We start from the raw sequence: 16328 nt of genomic DNA on the forward strand, positions 1-16328 counted from the left end.
ATGGCCTGCGAGGCGTTTTGAGTGTTTGGTCTTCTAGTTAAAGACCCAGCGCCACCTTTGATTTGGAGCTGCCGATCCGGTTCCTGTGGTTTTCAGAGGCAGCGTGGACTGAAGGCCTCGGAGGAAAGCAGCGTTGGCCCTGAGCGAGAGGCCCCGCCAGATTGGGGCTCTCTGCCTGGCCATGCGGGCCTCTGACGCTCAGCTCGGCTGCCCGGCCCCTCCTGAGGGCAGAGATTCCTAAGGCTGAGTTACATAGCCTGTGCTTTCTTTCCTAACCCGTATCCATAATTTAAAAGTCATTTTCCCCATGTTGGCACAGACTCTGGCATTCTCATGGTGAGGGCAAGGTCTATGGACAACAACCACCGTGTCCTTGAATTTCGCCGAGGGCACTGGGGCTGGGAGGGATTGACGTGAGGGGAGGGAACGTGGGAAGAATCACCCCTGATGCCTTTCGGTTGGCCATCCTGTGCTTCCCCAGCAAAGCTCTGGCTCCCACAGACGCCAGAGCAGTGGAGACTGCTCCCTACCTATTCATAAAGGATTGGGTCTCGGACAAGTTGTGTGGGTTTTCTGAGCCTCAACTTCCTTATCTGTAAGATGGAGATAAGAGCATCAACCTCCCGGGTTGTTTCGAAAATTAAAGCATTGAATGTGGCTCAGTTGGTTGGAGCTTACACCAAAACGCTGCGGTTTGGTTCCTGGTCAGGGCACATGCCTAGGTTGTGGGTTTGATCCCCGGTCGAGGTGCTTACGTGTGGCAGCTGATCAATATTTCTCTGTCTCTCTTTCTCTCCCCTCCTCTCTCTCTGAAAACTCAATAAAAACATGCCCTTGGGCGAAAATTGAAAAAAAAACCCCTACAAACAAAACATTGAATGTGAGGTTCCTCAAATTGCCCACGAAGTTCACATTCCTGCAGTAATTGCTGGCACCTTGACCCTAGGCCTGAAGGCAGAGGGAACCGCCAGTTTGAAGACCTCAACCTGCTCTTGAGTAGACACGTTCCCAAGCCCTAAGTGTTAGGAATATAAATTGTATCCATTTCTGCAAGATAAACTAAATTCTCGTTCTCATTGTTTCACCGAATAGTCCCAGCGTGCTACTTTTGCTTTAGACATATCCAAGAAAAATGTGTTCTGGAAGGAGCAACCCCTCGTCAGAAGGCTCTGGCAGTCCTTCATGAACAAAAATGCAGCATTTAAAACATGGGATCTGGGTGTCAGGTCTCATCCATGATTCCGTTGTTCTGAATACAGTCTGAGAATGTGGCCCTCAAGATGGTTTAGATCATCTATGAGCAAATAATTCAACCCCCCAAATGGTTAATTAATTTGCTACAGAGAAAATATAGCCCCCAGAGTCAAAATTTAAAATTTTTTTTAAAAGGTTTTGTTTTTAATCTTGGAATTTGAGCTATCCTGACTTTGGCCAAAGATGATAGAAAAGGCTTTTATATCCTGGAGTTGTTTCAACATAACGAGGGACGCTTTGGGGATAATATTGAACAAATGCATCTTTGTTGAATTCGTATCCGTTGGTGGTTTGGGGATGACTGAGGAGACAGGGATTGTAAACTTGTGCTGTTTCTAGAAAATTCCTCCGTTGGCCGTTTGGCTGAGCGTTGCCATTTCTCCTCTTATTTTTCAGTCTCCAGACAGACAGGCCAAGCTTCCAGGAAGTCCAGCCTTACTTGCATCCAACTGGCCCACAGAAAGTACATAAAAGCCTTTGACTCTGCTGGATCCCTCCAAAGCTGCCCTTCACTCCTCCCCGGGTTTTAACCTAGTGTGCAGTTGGTACACCTGTGGGGAAGTCTGTGGGCCCTCGTGCCTCACAGCAAATCCTGGGAGGGCAGTATGGAGTCAGTCTCAAGTTTTGATTGCTTTTTTCCCCACTGAGAAACTTCACTCCTCTTTCAACATTTCCAACGACATGATAGGGTTGCCCTATCTATAAAGCGAAGAGAACATAAAGGAAGAGGCCCTGGCTGGGTAGCTCATTTGGTTAGAGCATCCTCCCGATACACCAAGGAGGCAGGTTCAATCCCTAGTCAAGGCACACGCAAGAATCAACCCGTGGATGCATGAATAAGTGGAACAACAAATGGATGTGTCCTCTCTCTCTCTCTCTCTCTTTCACTCTCTCTCTCTCTCAAATCAACAAATAGAAATTTAAAAAAAATAATTAAGTGGTAGTGTCTCTAATTTCCTGTCTCCCACAGAATAAGAATGTTAATGGTACACTTGGCTTCATTACCTTCCCCCACACTAGTCACAAACACATTTGTTTTTCCAAAGGCTACTGAGGACCTTTACATAGTAATTAGGCTCCACCTCTTCCCTGTGAGGTGCATGATTATCACTTCCCTTTCCAGACCCCGGGATCCAGGCCACGGGGAGCTTAGGTTACTAGTCCAAGGCCTTGGGCAAGCCTTTGTTACAACTAAGATAGGTTGAGCCATTCCCTGGCCTGGACATGAGACCGGAGCTCAGAACCTGTTCTCAGTGGCATGTTCTGATGACGCCTGTGTGCACTGATGAGATTGTGTTTGTTCATTCATTCATCAAACATTTACTGACCTCCGGCTCTGTGCTAGTGGCTAGAGGAGCTGCCAGCTGCCATCTGCTGTGGGAGGCAGGGCCTGGGGGAGCCTTAAGCACTGTGAGAGCCCGGGCAATGGACACGTGTAGCTGCCAGGACAGTTCCATGCAAACTCGGCATCGCTTAGTGCTGACAGCTTCCCAGCTCAAGGGAGCACTGCAGTATGGAAGCTGGGGTGGGGAGTGTAACGCCCGGGCCTCCATGCTGGAGCCTTGGGGAACTCCTCCGGCCCTGTCCTGTATGTTGTCATTCCTGGGGAGCGTCCGGCAGCTTCTCCAGAGGCCCCTTTGCACACAGCGGCAATCTCAGTGACACACCCTAATCGTGGCTTCCGTCTTCCCTGTCTCACGCTTCCTGTTCCCTCTCCTGCTTCCAGGGATTCCCCAGCTACATGCGCCACCTGCCCGAGTTCCCTCTCAGGCTCTACCGCCAGGGCAACCCCAACAAGGCAGCCTCTTCCAAAGGCTCCAACCAACAGACCTCTTTCCAGGGGCCCTTCCCATCCCCATACTTCTCCCCAAGCCCACTTCTCCACTTCAACCAGGTAAAGCATGGTACTGTTTTTGGCTTTGTTCACTACCTCCTGGTTCCTGTCTTGTGTGTCTTGACTACACCTTCCCTGAATGCCCTTCTGCTCCATCAGTTACCGGTCGGTGGTCACTGCAGCCTCACAGTGTGGGCCACAGGAAGTGTCCACGGCGCAGCTTCCCCCTGTGGCCCCTGCCGTGTTCTGCACCCTGCGATGGCTTGTATGTCACGGACGCCATAGCATTTCTCTGAGTATTTCTGCATCATGTATTCCATGCACACAAAATCTAGTGGAGAAAAGAGGTGATTTTTTTCTCTACTCTTCCTCCTGAAAATTTCTCTTCTGGCAAGTTGTTGTAATTGACAAAAAATAATAATAAATAAAAAAATCTTCCTACAGGCTCAGTAACAGCAGCCAAGGGAGGAAACTGATATTGAATAAAAATAAAAAAGAAATGTGTTTCAAAATTTTAGAAGCTCTGCCTGGGGTGGGGTGGGGGGGGGGGTGGTGTTTACTTTAGGTCCAGGCTGAAGCAGCTTGCGCATACATTTTGACAATAACTGCAGCAAAAGCAGTTTCTCTGATAAACTAATCTCCCCTCTGCTCTCTTCTTGCCCCCAAAGACTCTCCTTATTTATTTTTTAATATGTTTTTATTGATTTTAGAGAGAGGGATAAATAGAGAGAAACATCAATCAGCTGTTTCCTGCACACCCCACACTGGGAACAAGCCCGCAACCTGGCCATGCGCCCTGACTGAGAATAAACGTGACCTCCATCCAGGTTCATAGGTCGATGCTCAACCACTGAGCCACGTCAGGCAGGCCCAAGTGAATACTTTCTATAGCTCCTTGTGTAAGGGTCTAAGGGAGAAGCAGATTAGTGATGTCGGGCCTTGCTGGGCCTTCCTGCTGCCTCTCACGGGCCTTTCTCCTCTCTCAGCTGGTGCCCTCCGCTTCCTCAGCCCAAAGTGAGGACACTTCCCTCTGCTCTGCTCTTCTGGCACCTGGTCCAGCCCTTGTGCTCCTTGGCCTAGGCTTGGATGCTGCCCACATCTGGCCCTCCACGGCCCAATCCCCCTTTCTCTCCCCCCTGCATACCCACTGACAATGCCATCATTACCTCACCCCCTTCAGCAGCTCTCATTTATTTCTTAAGTATCTTTCAAACAAACCATCCCAAGCCATCAGCCTGGAAACCTCAGCTGTGTCTTTACCTTCTCCAGTCCCTCACTGCACACATTTGGTCCTCAAGTCCTAGGGAACTTTTTGGAAATTTCTTACTTCCCTGTCCCTCTGTGCTGCAATCCCCCCTCATCAGTTTGCGGTTCCTGGGCCGTAGGTTTCTGCCATCCGGTCTCCAGGGCCCTTAAGTGCCCTCTGTAAGGTGCAGGGGCCGTTCCGGCCGCTTTGAGGTGTCCAAGTATTACTGTTTGGTTCGTGTGAGCCCTCTCACTTTGGTATTAGATGCCTTTTCCACCATCTGGCCTCATCCCCCTTTCTAGTATGCACCCCATGACCCCCTCCAGGCAGCCTCCATTCAGGAAAGACCATCCTCTGAACACTGTCTCTGTTAGGGTCACCCAAGGAGGAACACACAAGGCCAAAAGTGGTAAAGGCTTATACATTTATTAGGTTATCTGCATATCAGGTGGGTTGAGCCCCCAAATGGCACCAGTTCCCAGGGATGGGGAGTCTGAGGTTTTAAAGGACTCGAAGTGGGCTTTTTCAGCGGGGAACTCTCTGGGCGGGTCCGGATCCTGGGAAGGTCTGGAGGGGAAATGGTCTTAGCAAGTGGAATGTGGTCTAAGCGAAAGGGAATGTCGGTTGTGAAGTGGTCTAAAGGTCAGTTCCCAGGGGAAGGGGGGGGGGTAATTGATTCAATTATTATTATTACTTAAATATATTTTTATTGATTTCAGAGAGGAAGGGAGAAGGAGAGAGATAGAAACATCAATGATGAGAGAGAATCATTACTTGGCTGCCTCTTGCACACACCCTACTGGGGACCGAGTTGCAACCCTTGACTGGAATAAAACCCAGGACCTTTCAGTCTGCAAGCCAACACTATATGCACTGAGCCAAACTGGCTAGGGCTCGATTCAATTATTTGAAAAAAGACCTAATAGTCATCTTAAATGTCCCCCTGAACACACCAGCACCTACATCCACTATTTCTAGAATAGTTTGTCCACTTCCTCTAAAAAGACTCCTTTGACTATTACTGCCTCCCTTGGATTCTTAAGTAATATCACCCCCCCTCCCCCCATCACCATTCCTTTAAAAAATTTGATTTTTTTTGTTTATTATTGAGGTATAACTGACATATAACAGTTTCAGATGTACAACATAATGATACAATATTTGTATATATTGTAAAATGATCCCCATAGTTAGCATCCATTACAAAGATCTTTTGTTTCTTGTGATGAGAACTTTTCAGTCTCTCTTAACAACTCTCAAATATGCAATAAAACATTATTAACTGTGGTCACCATGCTGTACATTACATACTCATGACTTACTTACTTTAAACTGGAAGTTTGTACCTTTTGACCTCCTTCACCCGTTTCTCCTACCCCCATCCTCACCTCTGGCAGCCACTAATCTGTTCTCTGTATCGATGAGCTTTTATTGTTTGTTTGTTTTTTAGATTCCACATATACATGAGATCATATGGTATTTGTCTTTCTTGTCTGACTTATTTCACTTACCATAATAATCTCAATGTCTAATCATGTCCCAAATGGCAAGATTTCCTTTCTTTTAATGGCTGAATAATATTCCATTATACATATTCCATTCTTTTTTTTTTTTTGAACTAACAACAATTGGGTTTATTCGGGAATAACAGAGGAATTGCAATTTAAGAAATGCATGCAGTAGCAAGCTACAGGAGAATCCATTGAGGCTTTGGTGGGGAGAGGGGCTGTATTTATGGGCAAGGAGAACAAAGGGGAGGAATTCCAGGCAGAGTCCAACATATTCCATTCTTTATCCATTCATCCACTGATGGACACTCAGGTTGCTTCCTTATCTTGGCTATTGTAAGTAATGCTGCAATGAACATGGGGGTGCACATATATTTTTTTGAGTTAGTGTTTTGCTTTCTCTGGATAAATATCCAGAAGTGGAATTGCTGGATCATATGGAAGTTCTATTTTCAATGTTTTTAGGAACCTCCATACTGGTTTTCATGGTGATTGCACCAATTTACCAGTACATTCCCATCAATAGTGCACAAGGCTCCCTTTTCTCTGCAGCCTCCCTAACACTGTTACTTTTCTGGTCTTTGGTAATAGCCATTCTAATGGGCGTGAGGTGATACCTCACTGTGGTTTCCATTTGCACTTCCCTGGTGATTAGTGATGTTTAGCACCCTTTCATGTACTTGTTGGCCACCTGTACATCTTCTTTGGAAAATATCCACTCCAGTCCTCTGCCCATTTTTAAATTGGAACATTTCTTTTTTTGACATTGAGTTGTATGAGTTCTTGATATAATTTGTATATTAATCCTTTTGCAGATATATGATTTGCAAATATTTTCTCCCTTTCACTATTATGTTTTAAAGTCTTTACATTGTTATTTTAAGTTATTGAATTTTCAAATGTCTATTTCATTCACTCAGTGGGCAAACATTTACTTATTAAGTACAGGTTATGTGACATTTCCATATATATATTTTTCAGGCAATCTTCACAACATGGTGGGATAGGTATCCTGCTCTCCACTTCACACATGAAAAGGAAACGTTTTTTCTTGCACAAGCTCTGACAGCGGGTCAGCGGTATCCCGCCGTTTCCATTGGAATGGGCCTAACCCAGACACCGGGAATCTGGCTTCTCCTCCCAGCTCCCACTGCCATCAGCGGTGTGGCCTTGGGCCCCTCACTCCCTGCCTTCCTAACAGGCACAGGCATTGATTACCATTAGCCTGTAGGTGGCGACTGGAACTCTACCTCTCCACCAGCAGGCATAGTAGGTGCTCAGTAAGTGTTTGTAGATTTGATTGCGGTAGAAGAAAAGCTATACCTTAAGTTTCTCACTAGTTGGGGAGAAAAAGTCTGCACGGAAGGGTAAGGCAAAAACTGGGCTCAGAGGCTGTGGGGGTGGGACAAGGGGTGGGGTGCGCCATAGGGAAGGCTTCCCGGAGAAGGGGAATTTGGCAAGGCGGGCTTGGAGGAGAAAAACACCCGCGGATGGCGGGGAGGGGTCGGTGGAGGACATTCCGATCTGGGAAAGGGCGAGGACAAAGGGGTGCTGGAGAGGAGTGTGAGTGTGTGTGTGCGGGGGAGAGGTGCCGGCGAGGGGCGGAGGGGGGCGCGCCGGCCAGCCCAGGAGGGTGCTGGAGGGTGCCCGAGGGGCGCGGGGCGGGGGGCGGGGCGCGGGGAGCGGCGGCCAGCGGAGGGCCGGGCGGGCGGCAGGAGGGCGTGGGGCGGCCTGCCCGGGAAGGGGCGTCGGGCGCCTCCCTACCCTCTCCGGGCGGCGAGGCCGGCGGCCGCTGGGGCGGGTCTGGCCCCGCCCGGCCCCCTGCCCCTCCTCCCCGGGGCGGGCGGCGGGGGCGTGGCCGGCGGCCAGGGCCTCCCGGCGGCGCGGCGGCCGCTGCACTCGGCCGGGCTGTGCTGGCTGCGGCGGGAGCGGGACCCGGCGGCGGCGGTAGGTGAGCCAACGCGCGAGCCGGGCCGGGGGTGGGGATGGGGGGTTGGGGGGCTGCGCCCACCGGGACCCGAGGGGCGAGGTGTCTCCGAGGGCCACGCGCCTGGAGAGGCTCGGGCCGTGCCAGGTGCGCCGCGCTCAGCCCGCGTCTCCCCGAGCAGCGCAGCGCCCGCCGCAGGCGGTCCCCGGCTGGGAGGTGCGCTCCTGGCGCCCGCAGCGCCCCGCCGGGAGGCGTGCGGGACACGTGGCGGGGGTTCGGGCGGCACCGCGGCGGGGCTGGGGGCAGGAGGAGGCTCTCCGCACCTCCCTCCAGTGCGGAGGGATTGGCAGCCTTCGCACCCCTACCTGGACCCGCGGGTCCGAGTGACAGCTAGGAGGAAGCCGCGGTTCCGCCGGGAGCCACACGGAGCGCCCAGCCCCTGCCCTGCCCTGTTTCATTTCATGTCCCGGGTGCCCGTCCAGACCGTCCCTGGAAAAGCAAGGGCTGGTGGCCGCCCCTCTCCCTGGCCTGCCCGGCCCCGGCAGGTAGACCCCGAGCGCCCGCCTCACTTGCAGCAATAGCCTAGCTTTCCCAGGGACTTTTCCAAGTTGCATCACTGTTTGGCCTGTAGACAGGTGCTTGGCTGTCACATTGGAGCTAGTTACACGGAATTTTAGAAACCTTTGTACAGATGTGTGTACCTCCTCCCCCCAAGGAAGCATCGCCTTTCCGACTCGGCTCAGACACGTTGGGGATTCTTTGGGGGCCTCGGTTCTCAGACTTGGCCGCGCATCTAGTGAGTTCTTACAGGTACTGGTGTCTAGGTCCCACCTCTAGAAGCCGGACTCAGGTGGGCTGGGGCGCAGCCCGGGCAATGGCATTCACAAAGCCAGGGTGTTGTAAGGCGACGCCACCTTTGAGCAGCTCTGCCCGGGGCTTGCTCCCACAGCCACTTCCTGAACTGCTAGAGGTCAGTCCCCACGCAGGACTCATCGCGGGCACTTCTCTCACTTTCCCTCCCTTCAGACTTGCTCCCTGAAAACCACCCTGATGGGGCATCTTGGCTCTGTCATGCACTGGACAGCCTGCTGGCTGGTGCCTTCCAACCTGAGACCACAGAGGGTGCTGGTCCCTGGAGTTCCCTTTGTTTCTACTCTCTGTTTACAGTAAAGGTACGCGCCTGGGCATTGTCTGCCCAGGTGGCACGAGTGTGGGGATTGAAGCCAGGAAGTCCTTGGGAGGGTCAAGGTGATCACACGGGGTTGTCTTATTCGGAGAAAACCAAGTAAGAGTTTGACGTGTCCTATTTGGAAAGGATTTCAGATTAAACGGAGGAAATGTACTTCAGGAATCCAGCTTTTGGAGACCCTCTGCCACCGATAATGGTTTTGCATAAATGTGGAGAGTTTTCCTTCAAGAAAACAAGCTCACAAGATCCGTAAGGCGGATATTGTGTCAAGGTGTGCGCATTTGTGGCTAAGCTTTATTCCCAATGTGTGATCACACCCAGCAGGTATAACACAGTGTATGTTTCTTTTTGATAGACTAACTCCGTGGTCGGCAAACTGCGGCTCTGGAGCCACTTGCGGCTCTTTGGCCCCTTGAGTGTGGCTCTTCCTAAGCCTTACGAGTAGCCTAATTAAGTTAATAACAATGTACCTACCTATATAGTTTTAAGTTTAAAAAAATTGGCTCTCAAAAGAATTTCAGTCGTTGTACTGTTGATATTTGGCTCTGTTGACTAATGAGTTTGCCGACCACTGGACTAACCTGAGCTTGGGACTTAGTGCCTCACAGTAAGTAGGATGGCACCTCTGAGGTGAGACTTCAGCCACTTTTCAGATGATCTCAAACATGGTAGTGAAATAAGATTAAAAAAAAAAATTGAACACACACACGCACACATACACACACGTATATAATTTGATTATTTTATTAAGAAACTGTGTTTTCAGTGTCAGTGTTATTATTGTGACAGTCTCTTGGAGTCTTGGTTAGCTTACTGTTGTACCCAAGTATGATGTTTGTATTAGACTCCCACCTGGGCGTTGCCACTGGCCACAAATCATTGGATTTAACTTTTTCTTCCGTGGGGGCCCTCCATATTGCATTGTTATTAGTAAGTGGGATGATATACTTTCAAAGGAATGCCGTCCAGAGGGGGAGGAGCATTTGTGTTCATTTCTAGTTCCTAACATGAGGCAAAAGAATATTTACTTTTCTTGAAAAATAAAAATCGTGGAGTTGGCTTTTCTCTTTTCCCAGCTTCGGCTGCCATGCCCTGGTCCTATGGCTGCATCCAGTTGCTGGGCGTGGGGCCACTGTCGGAGCCCTCTTAATTGTCTTGGCTTGAGAATGGAGGTTATGTGGAGTGCGTGCTCTCACAGGGTGGCCCCTGACCCCAGCCCTCAACCTTTGGGGAACAAGACCATATGGAAAGTGTTTTCCTGTGTCCCCCTCCCTCCCAGGCCAACAAAATGAAACTATGTTATTGAATAGTTTATTAACTTGCTAATTTTGTCTCCGTTTTTGGGGAAAATCTTTATTTGAGGATGCTATTGAACTCTTGGTGTCTGAAAAGTTGCACCCGAACAGCAGTAGTCACGCTATGAATATAATAGTACATTTTGGAAAGAAAGGAAGAAAAAGTGTATGTAGCTATGGGCCTAAAAAGATTTATTGGAACGTTTCTCTCTCTGGGGTAGCAGCTCTAAACTTCTAAAGTGATTAGACGAATGTAAGTGAAGAAAAATAAAAGTTAGGGCCTCTAGCAGCAGTTCTCAACCTGTGGGTCGCGACCCCTTTGGCGTTTGAACGATCCTTTCACAGGGGTCTCCTAAGACCATCCTGCATATCAGATATTTACATTACGATTCATAACAGTAGAACATTACAGTTATGTAGTAGCAACGAAAATAATTTTATGGTTGGGTCACAACATGAGGAACTGTATTTAAAGGGCCAGAAGGTTGAGATCCACTTATTTAGAAGAAGGGAAGACAGCATTCAGAAGAGCGAGCTTTGATTCCTGTTAAGACTAGACTGTCCTATTGGCTTCCTTTTTTTCCTTCTGGTAGAGACAGTTAATATGTTGTACAAATGGGTGGTTCAAGAAATTTAATGGCCTCCTTAACTCCCTCTCCCCTCGAAACCCATTTCTTTAAGAGATGCTATTGACCTTTTAAAAAAACACACACAACTGATATTGTGCTTTTCCTTTCTGTTCCTCCTCTGACCCTGGCACTAAAGGGCATTGAAATGGCTGAGAGGTTGGCATCACAGGAGAAAAACAAAGTTCAAGGGCAATTGAAAATTGAGTAATTTTCCCTGAATAACCAAGCGCTTACTTTATTCTGTCATGTGACATTGCTCTTATCAAGAAACAAGTTGTGACATGAAAACCCTGAAAAAGGGTGGGGTGGGTGGGGAGGATGGGAATAGCACCAGGGTCATCTTGCTTTCACTTGGGGTAAGCTCATTGGAGTTTTCAGTCAAACACCCAGATTCCAGCACCCCCTCCCCCTTACCTTCCTCCTTAGTGCACTGTTATCTCCCAAGCCGCTATTCCTGGGAGAGGGACTGCCTCATTTTAAAGCCACACTCAGTTTTTGTTGTTTCATTTCTTTATTCACTCATTTAGCAAATTCTTACAAAGTCCCCACTCCTACCTGAGCTCTGCATTCCTCCAGGACTTCTTGGGAAACAGGGTAACAGTCCCTGGCCTTCCGAGCTTGCAGTTGGGTGGGTTATGGTACTTTGAGAAACTCTCAGAATAAAGATGAGCACAGAGAACCGGGGGGGGGGGGGGGGGGGGGGGGTAGCCAGGTACCACCTGGCTAGCCGCCCCTGGATAGATACCTACTCAGTTCATTGGTGCAAGAAAAACTTCACTTCAGTTTGAGTTAGGATTTATATTAAGTCCCTCCAAGTTTTACATGACTGGTTTCAGATACTTTTCTGACAGAGGAGAGGGAAGGGTGCAGCCACTGATCACTCCAAGAAGTGGGGAGTGAAGAAAGATTCAGGCAGATGGATTTTGCTCAAGGGATATGCACTTAACCAAGTTGTGCAAGGGTCTCTTCCCGGGGGGTGGGAAACTGGTGGAGAATGTGGCTGGATCTGTTTTTGGCAAATGGTAACTGGCAAAATAAGTTATGAGTTAGCAGGGGCGGACATTCGCTCTCTATCCTACTGTTGTCACTTCAGCTCAGGTTTCCTTGGAAAGACTGAAACTGGACTTCACACTGTTTTTCCCTTGGGAAGGTGGTTTCCAAATAGCTGAGCCACAGGGCTAATCACCCAGGGTTAGATGAGTCGATACCCTTTGTTTATTGACTGCCTTCCAAGTGCCAGGCAGTATGCTCAGCGCCTGTCTCCCATTCTCTGAATCCGAGTGCTCCTGAGAGGCAGGTGGCAGTGGCCTCACTTTACAGGTGAGGAAACTGAGGCTCAAAGACAAACCGGATCTTGTGGCAGCTCACAGCTCAGAAGTGGCAGGGTTGAGGGATAAGAGAGCTTGGGTCTGTCTGAATGAAAAGCTGAGTTCTTCCACTGCTCCTTATTCCTCTTCAGCAGAGTTGATTGAGAAATTGAATTTTCAGTGCCTCAGGTCTGGGTTCACTTACTGTTTTCCGCTACTTGAGGATGTGGGCTTGTCATCCCAAGGGAAATTTTATGAAATCCCACTTTTCATTTATTTATTTACTTACTTACTTATTTGATTGATTGATTTCAGAGAGGAAGGGAGAGGGAGAGAGAGATAGAAACATCAATGATGAGGGAGAATCATTGATTGGCTGCCTCCTGCATGCCCCCTACTGGGGATGGAGCCCATAGCCTGGGCATGTGCCCTTGACTGGAATCGAACCTGGGACCCTTCAGTCTGCAGGTGGATGCTCTATTCACTGAGCCAAACCAGCTAGGGCTGTTTTTTGTTGTTGTTGTTTTGTTTTGTTTTAATTGAGAGGGTAGATTAAGCTGTTCAGAAAGGCTCTGAATGGATCCCAAATCCTAGGTTAGAGAGACATTATCTCCATATTTCTTCAAGCTCTGCAAACCTCTAAGTTTCTGTAGGTAATTGGTTGTTGGGTAAGTGATTAAAAACAAAATTCACTGTTGAACATGGTGGAGCAAATCCACGCTGTGCACATCCAGTTCCTATTTATGGGGTACTTGAGACAAAAACAAAACTGCGCTGCATAGTAATTACCGCAAGCTCTTAAAATTACAGGTGGGAAGGCCTCACAGGCTGAGTGAGCTATAATTAGCCAGGATGAGTTTAAGGCAGGCTCTCCGAGTGCGTGTTCCTTACTACGGTGGGCTCACTCACCTGAGAAGGGTCAGCACCAGGGAACATTTCCAAGGGACTCTGTGGAGGGTCGTCATGGAGTTGGAGCGTTTGGGATTAGAGCACCGAGTGTTTGTCCTGAGTGGGGACTATGCCAGTGTCTTTGTTCATAGGATGGCATGTATTCCCAGCCACCCAGTCACAGGGATCCCTGCTGCCTTAGGTAGAGTCCATAATGGTTAGGGCTGTGGATTTTTAGTTGTTTTTTTTTTTGTTTGTTTGTTTTGTTTTTTTGTTGTTTTTTTTTTTTGTCTATGAAGGCCCTTTATTATTAACAATCTTTCACTGTTGCTTATCTCTTTGGTGGAGGATTGAGACCAGATGACCAAGACTTTCTGGTTTTGACTTCAATAATTTTCTTGGCTTTTACATCTGACTTCCCCTGACTCTCTATCCTTGTATTTTATAGCATTTGAAACAGCACTCTTTTCCTTTGAAAATTTGTGGTCCATTCAGGGAAGAGGACCTACTGTGTCCAGGACCCCTCCCGGGGATCCTGTGGCACTGGCGTTAGTCTGGTTTTCCAGGTGGGGGCCCTGGTGAGGTTCCAGCCCAGACTAAGTGGGAGTTTGGGAATTCCAGCTCAGAGTTTCAGACTCTAAATAGCTGCTGTCTTTTGATTTTATTACAAAGGAAAAAGAAATGACCTGGTTTTGAAGTCACAAAGAGGTTCTAGTATATCTTAGGAGCTATCGTTGAGCTTGATTGTAGCTGAATTAATAGCTTAAAAAATAATATTTGATTCTTCACCATTTTTGCCTGTGCGACTTTTATTCTCCTTATTAAAAACAGTGACTTGCTCAGCATTACACAGCAGCAGCTGAAAAGTTGGTCAGCTTCTCTCCTTGCCCTAATCAAATATCAAAAACCTGGAAAGTTTGCTGAGAGTGGTGATTACAGTGAAAGCTTTAGGAGTTGGGGAGGAACTGATAGAGAAAGAATGAAGGGAGAGATAACAGGGAGAATAGTTTGCAAAGGGACTGCAGGGTGGAGTTTACCAAACTTAAGATTTCTTTGACTTGTGAGTTTCAGGTTTGGGGCTTGAGTACCTTTGTTCCAGTTGCAGCCAGTTCAGCTCAGCTCTGTCTGCCCTGCCCTGGGCCATCTGCAAGGTTTTTTATTTTGATTTTTTTTGGTGGAGGGTAGGGGGATGGGTGAGTGGGTGGATGGTAGGGTGAGGTGTAGGGTGGGCGAGAGGAAATAGAGTGTGTGGGATGGGATTACTGCTTACCTGGTTCTTCATGTCCATTCTGCTCAGGGCATGACCACCTGGCACTACAGGTCTGGGCACCTGCAATGAGTCCAGCTTTCTGGGTGTGAGGCAGCTGGGTGGCATACAAAAAAAATGAGAGAGAGAGAGAGGGAGAGAGAGAAATCCTCGAGGGCACTTCCCCCAGCCCTGCTGAGAGATTTAACTAGCGGCTCTGTGGGGTAAGTACCATGATGAACCCATGTTCCAGGCGAGGGAGAAAGGCCATGAGAACACTGGGTAGCGTGTCAGAGTTGTGCGGCTACTGAGTGGTAGGATCCCAGGGTTCAAACTTGTCTGGCCCCGAGCTGCGCTGTTAACGACTTAGCTGGCTCTCTGCACCGGAGCTCTGGTGCTGGGCTGGCTCTTCATTCATTCTCTCAGTTCACCCACTCCTTCATTTCTTCCCCAGGTTATTATTGACTGCTTGTCAGTGCCTGTATCTCGGCAGTTAGAACCCCATCGGTGCCCTTTGGTGCAGGTCTGGACTCCCCCACATCTGCAACCCTAGCAGAGGACGAGCTCTCCACTGCCCTTGTTCCCTGGGTCTAGCAGAAAGGAGGTGCTCAGCAAAGCTTTGTGGAAGGAAGGATGGAAGTCCGCTGGCCTTTTGAAACTGGACATGCTTGTATTTCGTCTAGCTGTCTTTCTCTGGCTGCCACAGAGATTTCTAAACAGCACAACGACCGGTGCTAAGAAGGCCGACTGTGGGGGGAATGTTTCACAAAAACAATCAGAGAATTCTTGATAAAGCATGCTTTCAAAAGTGCATTTCAAGTTCTCATGGCCAGTGTGTGTTTGTGTTTAATGCGTTTATTATGTGAAGGGCTCGCCGACCCCCAGCCTGCAGATTATTGTGAGGAAAGGAGTCCTTTCAGACTTCCAGGCATTGTGGGGCCTGCTTTTGCCAGCAGGGCATGCTTTCTTTGGAGTTAAGGACCACACGTCATCGGAGGGTTCTAGCACCCGCCTTCCATTTCCTAGGGCCAGGTGCCGTGTAACGTTGAAATACACCAGCCGGTAGAAACCAGTAGTTCTCTCTCGTGTTCTCATTCTTTCTTCCCGCCATCTCACCTACTCGGATTAGAAGCCATGTTTGTCCAGCACTAGAGTGGGGCAGGTTTCTCTTCCTTTTCGGGTTTGTTTCCTCATCTGTAAAATGGGGATGTAGTGCTTATTATAGAGTATTGGGCCACACCTCTGACATAGTCTAGTGGCTCTCACTGGGGGACACATTCTTGGTTGTCATGCCTGAGGGTGGTGGCTACTGGCATCTCGTTGGTGGAGGCCAGGAAAGCTGCTTACAGTGTGCAAGGCAGCCCCACAGCAAACAGTCTAGCCCTAGTGCCAACAGTGCCAAGACTGAGGGCCCCGGCTGTGGGACCTGGAACAGTGCTGGCTGTTTTTAACATCTTTCATCTAATGGAGCTGTTGGCCAGTGACAAAGGGCCCTCCTTTCTTAAGTAGGATGTGTGTGTGTGTGTGTGTGTGTGTGTGTGTGTGTAAGGAATTTAACTTTTTATTGGTGCTTCTGGATTACCCCACAGGTGTCCCTGCCGCTGGGAAGAGCTACTTTCCTCTCCTAGGAAAGCTCCTTAACTTCATTTGTAATTGCTTGCATCTATTTACATATAACTAACACATGCAATTTACATATAAATAACTTATATGCTAAACAAATCCCTTAACATCTCATGGTATTTAAACCTGACTCCTCAGGCAGAAGGCGGAGTGGGGCCCTGGAGAAGAAGCCTGAGGCCGGTTACATACTGTGAAGCTTGCTTCTCTCCTAGGTAAAAGGACAAGTAATCACATCACCCTCCTATCTTATGTTGTTCCCAGGACTAAATTCAGCAAAGCTGCCCACGGGAAATTAACTCTGTGTGCACGAGGATAGCTCTATGGGTGTGAAGGGGTACTGTGATTCCTAAGGTGTGTCTTTTGAATGTGTGTTTTAGAGAAG

At 48.7% G+C, this 16328-nt stretch overlaps 1 protein-coding gene across 6 annotated transcripts in view; it reads left to right on the forward strand.

The window, feature by feature from the left end:
- The first annotated feature begins 7706 nt into the window (after positions 1-7706).
- The window catches only part of CGNL1 (cingulin like 1), a 159188-nt gene continuing 150566 nt past the window's right edge, over positions 7707-16328 (forward strand). For 4 of the 6 annotated variants that reach the window (XM_036302705.1, XM_036302729.1, XM_036302735.1 and 1 more), the window contains exon 1: positions 7707-7789. The gene's annotated coding sequence lies outside the window, so the exon portion shown is untranslated. Of the gene's footprint in view, positions 7794-8795; positions 8942-16328 lie in introns of those variants that run through there. The other 2 variants (XM_036302714.1, XM_036302723.1) reach the window with 2 other exon arrangements.

The sequence above is a fragment of the Myotis myotis genome, unplaced genomic scaffold (assembly GCF_014108235.1).
Source record: "Myotis myotis isolate mMyoMyo1 unplaced genomic scaffold, mMyoMyo1.p scaffold_m19_p_1, whole genome shotgun sequence".
NCBI lineage: Eukaryota > Metazoa > Chordata > Mammalia > Chiroptera > Vespertilionidae > Myotis > Myotis myotis.